The following is an 8,400-nucleotide window of genomic DNA, read 5'->3' on the forward strand; positions in this document are numbered from 1 at the left end:
AATTCTCACTAGTTGCTTATTAGCATCCCTATTATTAATTTATTGGCTGTTTGTTAGTACTTATAAAGCACATATTCCAAAAGTGGGTAGTTCCACAATTAGTTCTGGTACTATGAAGAGGTTCATGTGGTGCGAAAGGCCCTATTGTGGCTGAGAGTACTTTTAAAAAACTATTTTCAAGATTTATGTTAAAAGTTCATTTAAAGTATTGCCACACTCTGTACTACAATTTCCTGCATAATGCAACTGCTGAAACAAATAATTCATGAAGTATAATTTTAATTACTGAATGAAGGTTTAATTTAGATTTTCTTTATTAATTTAAACCATTTAAAATAAATCTAATTAAAAAAAAAAATCTGAATTTAATACAGTGTAATCTATGTTAAATAATAAAAAAACTTCAATTTTTCATGTCCTTGTCATCATCTTTTCTCTTATTTTGGTGAAAGCAGCTCATCCTTTTCCACAGTGCCTGCTGTTTACTGTCCTGGTGAACTACCACCTGTAAATGTCATTCATACAACAGTGCTGCCGGAAAACAGTTTGCATGCATCTGAGGTCATTGAAAATAAATAGTTCGAAGGAAAGGCAGAAAAAATAGAACCGGGGGCCCACAAACCTCTGGTCCCTGTTTCTGCAGGAGCCCTGCTGGGCACCATAAGGCCTCTGTTTTGCTTGCTGCCATTTCATTCTCTGAGATGAGGCTATTAAAAGCTGAGCAAACAGAGAGCAGCTCCCATGTACTAACAACTCAATACCAGATTGTCAAATGGGTAGAATTATGAGCAGGATATGAATGTTGGTAATTAAGTGCTTTATTAGTGTTCAGTGTCAGCTTGACAGAGTGGGTCTGGGTTTCTGTGAGGACAGCAGAAAGCTTTGGTTTCTGAAGGAAACTAAACACAGGTGACATGTTTCTTGTTGATGGGCTGTTCAGTTCAGGACTCTCATGTACTGTTTTACCTTTTGGGAACTGACACAAATGTTTTCTTCATATTTTACAAAAGGCATTTGCAAACATTCCCATGCAGCACTAACAGAAAGTGTCACCGTTTTTAATCTTCTCTTTTCAGTTTTTCTTTTCATTTCTCATCTCCTTGCATCTCTTTTCTATTTTCTCTTCTCTTCTCTACTCTTTATGTCTTGTCTTTTCTCAACTCGTCTCCTCATATATTCTCATTTCTTCAATTTTCTTATTGTTTCTTGTCGTCTCTTTTTATGTCTCAAATTTTTTTCATCTCATCCCATTGCATCATTTAATCTCTTTTTGTCTACATTTATGTGCTTCTATCAGTGCATTGTTTCATCTCTTCTTGTCTCTAATTTATTATCTTCTCCTCATTTTTTCTCATCTCTACCCTTCTCTTGTCTACATCTAATTACTTCTTTTCATGTTTTTTCTTGTCGTCTCTTCATGTCTCAAATCTTCTTTTATCATTTTGTTTAAATGAGTTCTGTCTTGCCTCTTATTTATTATTGTTTCTGATTAATGTTACATTAGTTTGTTTTCATCCCATCTATTTTTCTCTTCTTTTATCATTTAGTCTCATCTCATCTCTTCTTTCATGTCCTGTTTTATCTCATCCCTGAAATATTATGTTCTTCACTACTCTTGTTTCATCTCATCACTGGTCTCTTCTGTTTGCTTCTTTTCTTTTATAATGTTATTCCATTTCTTTATTTATTTGCATCATTTGCTCATATCTCATCTCTTCACATTTCTTCTTCTCATCCCATCTCTTCATATTATTTTGTCTTGTTTTGTCTCTTTTCTTCTAGTCTCTTCTTTTCTTGGGGATTTGCTGGTTCAGTAGTAAGACAGCGTGTTTCCTAAAAGGGTCTGTAAGTCTTACCAGACCATGAAAGAGTTTGTTTAGCTGAGATTTAGAGGCTCAAATCCTGTGAGTCAACAAATGAATGAGCTGGAAAGGTCCTCCTGGGTCTCTGTCTCCCCCTCACAGTATTCCCTTGAAACAGAAGGGAGCATAGAGGAGCATTACATCATGACAAGGAAACATTTGCCAACATTGTGCATTATTCCTTGAGTGCAAAAATGTGTGCTGGATTTATAGCTGTTCCCAGTAAAAAAAATATCACAAAACATATCTGAACCTACAAATGCGATTATTATTTCACAACTTACACTTCAGTAAACACTAAATAACCATCTCCAAATGTTTAACTGTTCCTGCCAAACTACAGGGTAATATTAGTGCTCTTGGCTTGCATTTCAAGCATTGCTTTATCTGTCAAAGTTTCCTTATCATTGTCTCGCACAATGGCGTCATTGTTCATTTCTTGAGCTGACCTCAATGCAGACAGCCTAACAGAGTCTGACTGTGAAAAACTGCAGCAGTATTGTCTGACATGCTTAACGAATCCAGGACTTTGGTCCAAACAGATAAGAAAGACAGCAAGCAAACATGAATGCTTACAATTTTATTATCATTTATATAGTCGCATCTGTGCACTGTGCACACTTCAGTACCCAAAAGATCAGACACCTGTGCAATAAAGCGGTTTATGATAAAGAAATGTTAACTGTGCCACACCATCTCACCTCCTCGAGAACAAAGATGTTCATTTCCTTTCATGGGTCCTGAGCAGGCCATGTTAGGTCTTTTTTAGTGGAGCCAGGGCTGTTTATGGCTCCTCATAAAAGAATGGAAATTAAAGAGGATATGTGATAGGTTTTACACTGTGTATATTTCCTGCTGTTTTATACTGTTTCAGTGAATGTAGTTTATCTTTTAACAGACCAATAGAGATTTTTATGTCTTCACCATATATTTCCCAGAGGATATTTTTTGTTCAGGGGTTGCTCAGGTGTTACAGTTGTATTGGATTTGTCTCAGTCGTTTCTCTTGACATTCTTATTCTTACAAATAAGCAAAATGTAAATAGAAACAAATGAGGCAATAAAATAAAATAAAAATAAAATAAAATAAAATTAAATTAAATTAAATTAAATTAAATTAAATTAAATTAAATTAAATTAAATTAAATTAAATTAAATTAAATTAAATTAAATTAAATGATTGATCTATGTGAAAAATGTTGAACAATTAAATCTGAGCAGTTAGGTGTAGTGTTGGTGTAGGGCAATAAAATATACAGTTTGTACAGTATAAAAACCATTACGCCTATGGGATGTCCCCACTTTTCACAAAAACAAACGTGTGTGTGTGTGTGTGTGTGTGTGTGTGTGTGTGTGTGTGTGTGTGTGTGTGTGTGTGTGTGTGTGTGTGTGTGTGTGTGTGTGTGTGTGTGTGTGTGTGTGTGTGTGTGTGTGTGTGTGTGTGTGTGTGTGTGTGTGAAAAGCAGTACACCTCAGCAAAAGTCTTCATTTACTCTCATTATTTTTGTAGCATAAACAATTATACCGTAAGGAGATCTGATTTGTTCTTTGAGTAATCTCTTTTGCATATGTTCTGAATTGTAAAAAAAGAGTCCAAACTGGAAATATATATATATTTATATATATATATATATTTTTTTTTTTTTCATTCCATTATAATTTACTCAACTGTTGCTCCAAATCTATATGAATTTCTCTCTTATGTGGAACACAAACAAAGGTATTCAGAAAAAAAAAATGTCAATGGGGTTCAACATTGTTTTAGCTCAGCTTCATTAAATCCACAATAATAAAGTGATGCAAGTTAATAAAGTCATACAATGCTCTCAGAAAAAAAAGTGCATAAGATGTGACTGGGGCAGTATCCTTCCAAAGATACACCTTTGTACCTTATTTACCTATAAAGGGTGCACTTTTGTACCTTAAAGGTACTTATTAGTACCTAAATGGTACATATCAGCACATTTTGAATAGGTACTGTCCCAGTGATGCTTTTGCACCTTTTGTTTCAGAGAGTGATGTTTGAAACATAGACTAAATGATGAAAGAATTTTCATTTTGGTTGAACTGTCCCTTTAAATATCATCATACCTATTATAAATAGTTTAAACAGAAGTCCTGACAGCTCTTCCGTGGTCTGAACATGTGAACAGTTAGTTCTTTATGCTTGTGAGACGGTTCCTGAGGGCTTAGATCCTCATCAAAGGGTCCGTATTTGATCAGAGCTGTGGTCATAAGACTCACCACAGCGTCTGCAGCTGAAGGAATGCATTTCTGCAGGGGGTCTCCCCTGGGATGCCTATCATCTGTGATGGGCAGGCATGCCACATGCGCTGCTCGAGGACAAACAAACACACATGAGCCCTTCTCTCCTCTGCCCCGTGATTTGTGAGGAGTCAAGAGTGTGTGACCTGGTGAGGGTCAGCGGTGGTTTCTACATAAACAGTAGCTGAGTGGCTGGCTGCCCTTTACTGGGCCTCTTCTGATGACTTAGTCAATAGGAAAGACATATCTCACATCTCTATAATATCTCAATGATTTCTCCAAGTCAGCGCTGAGATTAAATAGAGGTTTTTGTTTTAAAAATGACAAATCTGACATCAGTTACTCACTCTCATGTTGTTCCAGACCTGTATGATGTTTTGTCCTCTGTGGAGCGCAAAAGCAGACATTTATTGAATATTTATTTGTGTGAATTCAGTACACTGACAGTGACTAATGCCTAATAAAGCACACAAAAGTGTGACTCAAAAGACATTTGTGAATCATTTGTTTTGAAGCAGTGATTCAGAAACTGCCAAAGTCACACAAATATAGTAGACGGGGCTTTGTTACATCATAACTGTTTCAATACGTCTTTAATTTCAGTGGTTTGTTGCTAGGGCATGATGATCACTAAATCCAAGAACCAATGTCTATATGGTTTTTACCTGGTCCCAGATCAGTTTTAGGAATTTGTAGACATTTTTAATGACAAATTTGTATAATGTAAATGAACATATTTAGCCAAGCCGTTCATGAAAAAAATAAAACAAGCCCTACAATTCAACAAAATAACCCCTATTATACATACATGTAATGGTAGGCTATTAATGCTTTGTTAATTACATTTAATAGACTACACATTCAATAATATATATATATATATATATATATATATATATATATATATATATATATATATATATATATATATATATAAAATCATTTTTAATGGACCCTTCTGATTAGATTCGAAACACAGAATTGTTTAGTTTCAGCTTTGTTTCTCCCATTATTACAACAAAGTCCAGCCTGCTAATTATTTTTGTGCTCTGATAAATTTTTGTGAAAATGGCCTAATGTGCAAACAGTTTTAACAGTAAATTTGCACTGTGTTCTGTCTTGTACGCAATGCAGTGCTTCATACTCCAGTCCAGTAGGTGGCAGAAGTGTTCACCTTCTTTTTTGTTGTTGTTTTGATGGCATTTGGCAAGCCAACTTAAAACCATTAGTTGTATCCAAAATTGTCTTCTATACCATTGTAATGCACTATTTGAGGGCATAGCCATTTGTAGTGATCTCCGAGCCCATAGTGAACATTTTCAGCTGTACTCATTCATCCTCACAATAACATGAAAAAAATGCTATAGTGTTTTTGTACCATATTATAGTAAAGTACTTGAATTAAGTTGTTGTGGTAATTCTATAGTTGCTGTGGTAATATAACAACAATAGTAATATAAACAAATTACTTTACCCTATACTGTATTACGTTTTCTACAACTATTGGGTGTATTATACTACAATACACAACAGTTACCTACTGTAGTAAAAACTAAAGTATACTACAGTATTTATTAAAGTTTATCAGTTCACTTTAGTTAATACTACAGTATGCTGTAGCATTCATTACCAAAGTGTTGTAAATACTATAACATATACAGTACAATACACTTTACTATAGTACGGTTCAAAAACACTATACTGTAGTATTTACTATAAATTACTATAGTATTTTTTTATGCGGGCATGTACAACCAATGTACACTCAATGACTACAAAATACAAGTGCACTTTTAAGAAAAGCACTGATTGAACTCCCACCAAAATCTTACCAAAAGACGGCATCTGTGGCATTTCTGTCATACACAGTGTCTGAATTTACACCAAATTCTCATTTTATTTCATTGACTCCAAGCTACTTTATTTGTAAACTAATGTTATAATGAATGAGGGTATAAGGGCCATTTTTTGATACAGCCATTTGTTCTCCTGAGAGAGAGATAAAAAAAAGTAATCTAAAACGACGTTTCTCTAGAGTAGCGCCTTAAAAATCAGATATTTCAATATGAACTCAATTTACTCACTCAATTTTTTTTTCTTAAACCAAATTATTTGAGCTATGCTATTTGCATTCATTTTACAGGTCTGTAACTTTACTTTGTTCAACATGGTCTTGTATGTGCAAACATGACAATTAAGCTCTTTCTGACTTTTATTTCTCCTACTGATTTTCAAGAGAAACATCTGAGACAAAGTTGACACTTAAATGATAAATATCTGAGAACTCAGTTAAGTCTCAAGCTATAAAAGAGCAACCTCTAAGCAATAAAATTTTACTCTGTGTGCCCTTTCACTCTGCATGTCATGAGAAGTAAGAGGACTGTCATCTTCAAAGGATCTCCAGCCTTTGCCCCATAGTGAGACACAAACAGAACTAAAGAGCAGGAGGCCAGTTGGCCAATCGGCCAATCAGAGCGCTCGATACATGTGTTTTAGCTCTTTGCTCTGTTAGGCACATGTGATCCTGCTTTTGAGGGTACCAGCCGAGGCAAGCGAGCTGTTGCCATGACTATGAACCGGTCGCTGTCTGTTAGGGGCAGCTGACTGATTTTGCATAGTCATGTTCAGACAGCAGCTTGGGCTAGAGCTAATATAGCTCCCATCTGGACTTAGTTACCCTATTGTAGTGATGCATTTGTCCATCTGTTGTACATGTATAGCCGTGTGAGCACATATTTGTGTGAATCTTTGCTTTTTGTGAAAACAGATCCACATGAAGATGTGTTTTAAATCAGAATTTGAGTCATAATGTTGCTTTGGGGAAGATTATACTTATAAACAGCTTCATATGCTGTTTATTATGGCTTGGGAGAAAAAAAAAATGTTGGAAAAACGTCCTGCTGAAATGTCCCATAAGGCAAAAAATAGAACATAAAAATCTGGCAAAAATATATTTTAAATGTTGTAAACAGTGAAGCGCAATGAAATGTAAGTTCAAGTCGTGAAAGCAGGTGGCTAAATTTCAGGTTGCAAAATTCAAGACATGCGAGATGTGCCAGAGCCGGGAATTGTTTCCATGTCTGCCTTTGTACACGTGAAAAATCATAGAATTTTATCATTCATATGGCTCATTCCAACACAGGTGGGATGATTCATGATGCTTTGACTGTCACAAAGAAGAGCACACAAGAGCAGCCTGTTTTGTGACCTCTGTCAGGCACAGGGTGGGAAAAAGCCTGTCAGAGCTCCATCAGGCTGCCCTCCCTGTCATGCTGTAGTCTGGTCCCATCTGCACCATATGGCACATATTCACAAGCCTCTGAGAGAACGGAGACTCACTGCATCATTATGTAAATGAGATGCTGAGATCGGTGGGGGCCTTGCATACAAGGCTGAAACTTCAGCCTCCTCTCATTATTATGCACACAGGACGGAGCAAACAAAGACACAGCATAATGACACAGTGAAGAATGGAGGCCTTTTAAAAATGGAGACATGGTCGACGCATGTTTGGCTTTTTGTCTAGACTCTCTTGGGAATGAGAGCTTTAAACCCTGAGACAGGACTGAGATGTAAACAACAAACTGGGGTTTGAAGAAATCAGGCCTTGGGAATCATCTGGGAACACACTTGAGTAGTTTAGTGCCCTGTGTAGCTCATGTGTCTGGTTGTGTTTCTCAAAGAAGCATTTTATGGGGTGTTTTGTGAAGTTGTAAAACTGATCTGTGACATATACTGGAATAACGTATAGCCTGATTGTTTATAAGGGGAAGACGAATTCAGATGGGGCCCTTTTAGATTTTACTTTTATTTATGGAACATAATATCGCTTCAGCGAAGACCAGGGTAGCTTGCTTTTTGTACAGTGGGAGTATTGGTAGCCTGAGGATGTAATTCACAAGTGTTTTCTCCCAAGCCATGATGTTTGGTGATGTTAAACTCCATCTTGTGTGAATTAAAGTCCATTAAAGTGGAAAACTAAAATGTATTCGGCTGCCTAGCTAAACAATAACATTAGGTTAGGGAGATGAAGTGCATCGTTTAAAGGTCAATGGAGACAGTTGAGTTGATAATGAAAAAAAAAAAGGCCAGTAGAAATGTGTGTGTGTGTGTGTGTGTGTGTGTGTGTGTGTGTGTGTGTGTGTGTGTGTGTGTGTGTGTGTGTGTGTGTGTGTGCGTGTTTTTGTGACATATCAGGACACAACTTTGTATAATGACATGGGTATGACCAAATTGTCTCTGGTATGACAAAGGTATTACAATGAGAGGGTGAC

This window comes from Cyprinus carpio, chromosome B3 (genome assembly GCF_018340385.1).
Source record: "Cyprinus carpio isolate SPL01 chromosome B3, ASM1834038v1, whole genome shotgun sequence".
NCBI lineage: Eukaryota > Metazoa > Chordata > Actinopteri > Cypriniformes > Cyprinidae > Cyprinus > Cyprinus carpio.